Source organism: Sinocyclocheilus anshuiensis, unplaced genomic scaffold (genome assembly GCF_001515605.1).
Source record: "Sinocyclocheilus anshuiensis isolate Anshui unplaced genomic scaffold, SAMN03320099.WGS_v1.1 scaffold277, whole genome shotgun sequence".
In the NCBI taxonomy this organism is placed as follows: Eukaryota; Metazoa; Chordata; class Actinopteri; order Cypriniformes; family Cyprinidae; genus Sinocyclocheilus; species Sinocyclocheilus anshuiensis.
In genome coordinates, this window is record NW_015536463.1 from 928,400 (window position 1) to 930,561 (window position 2,162).

Below are 2,162 nucleotides of genomic sequence, written 5' to 3' on the forward strand. Positions count from 1 at the left end.
GTCTGCCGTTTGAGCTGTCTTTGGCCCCGTGCACTTTCTCGAAGTGCATAGACACAGCTCTCGGCCCCCTCAGAGCGAGCGGGATGCGCGTTCTCAATTATTTGGATGTCTGGCTGATCTTAGCTCAGTCACGGGACACACTATAGCCAGCCATATAGACAAACTGTTTCGTCACTTAGAGTTCTTGGGGCTATGTGTGAGTGTGTGTAAGAGCATTCTTGCTCTGAGTCAGTCTATAATGTATCTGAGAGTGTGCTTCGACTCAGTGGAGATGCGCGCTCGCCTCTCTCGGGAGTGCTCGGCGGCCATTTTGTCTTCCCTGCACCATTTCAGACTGGGTAGCTCTGTTCACTTGAAGGAATGTCAGAGGCTGCCGGGACTCATGGCAGCGGCATCAGTATGCCATCTGGGTTTACTACACATGCGCCCGCTGCAGTTAGGGCTGAAATCTCGAGTCCCTTGGACGGCGTGGACTTCGGACCGTTTTACCGCTTAGAGCTGGAAGCAGTGTTCTTAGCTCTAAAGTATTTTCGGCCGCAGCTGGAACAGCGACATGTACTGATTCGCACCGACAACATGTCCGTGGTCTCGTACATAAATCACCAAGGAGGCGTACGTTCCAGGGCTTTGTACAAGCAAGCAGCGAATCTCCTGCTATGGGCGGACCGTCACTTTCTCTCCATCAGAGCAGCGCACATCCCCGGTCTCCTGAACCGCGGGGCGGACATGCTTTCGAGGAAGGGGATTCCTCAAGGAGAGTGGAGGTTGAACCCCGAGTCGGTTCGGATGATTTGGACCCGCTACGGGAGAGCGGAGGTGGATCTGTTCGCCACGAGCGAGAATGCGCACTGCCCGCTGTTCTTCTCCCTGTCTCACTCCCCGCTGGAAGGGGACGCTCTGACATCGCACTGGCCAGCAGCCAGGCTGTATGCGTTTCCTCCAAGTTTATGCTACCTCTATTCATGTGTGTTTGCTGCCTCGCACAGTAATTACTCTGCGCAGCCCTATATGCTATTGTTGCTGTTGTCTGCCCTGTACTCAGTGCAGCTCCTGCTATTCAATGTCTAATTCGATTGGTGTACCATCATCATCTTATGTGTTATACTGCTGCTTAACACCGTTATCTCTGTGCAGCCCCCCCTCACAATACTGTGATTGTTGTTGCTTCTGCCCTGTTTCTCAGCGCAGCATACGTGATCACTGACCAGATATGCAAATTTCGTATACCTGGGCTTTAGACGCTCATTGGCTTGTCTCCACCTATCAGCTACGAGCCCGCCTAACAAGCATCGCTATTGGTTGTGGGAATTGTGTGTTCTATCTTCCCTGAGTATGTGACTTGTACAGGCTGCTTGTAGCCTCTCTCACGGCGGAATTGAATATCGTTCCCATAATGGAGAAATGTCTCCGTGATGTCTCCGTGATGTCTCGTGAAAGCTCGAGAGGGAACGTCTCCGGTTACTATCGTAATCTCGGTTCCCTGAGAGCGGGAACGAGACATCATGGAGGTCGCCGTGTTCGCTGCTCGATCAGCTAAGCGGCGTTCAGTATCAGATTCTGACGTAATTGTCGCGTGCAACGCATTTTATACTGCCTCTCGAGCGTGTCAGTATTTGCATGCGATTTGCATACTTCGCGACAGTTGGCCAGTCATTTGGACTGGTGTGAGCCAATAGGACTTCAGGAAAGGTTGGAAGGGAAGGAGTTCCCATAACGGAGAAATGTCTCTGTGATGTCTCGTTCCCGCTCTCAGGGAACCGAGGTTACGATAGTAACCGGAGACATTTTCTCATGCTGAGAGATAAGCAGATGTATGCGTGCAAGAAAATATCATATATGGTGTTAAAAAAATAAATGACAGCGGATGATAAGAGCTCCTATTCTCTGTTTTTATTTAAGCTCCATTAGATGAAGCATGTTCGGAACATTCTTTTGTCATTTACTGTTGCTGTCAGGAACTATTTTTTTAGCGGAAGGACAGCATTTAAAGGGTCATGAAACCCCCCGTTTCAGCACTGGTTAGTTCTCACCACAGTTTTAAAGGGGTCCTATTATGCTCTTTTACAAAGTCTTGATTTTGTTTTGGGGGTGTACTAGAACAGGCTCTCATACTAGGTTGTTCGAAAAACACATTATTTTTCACATATTTTACATTATTACAA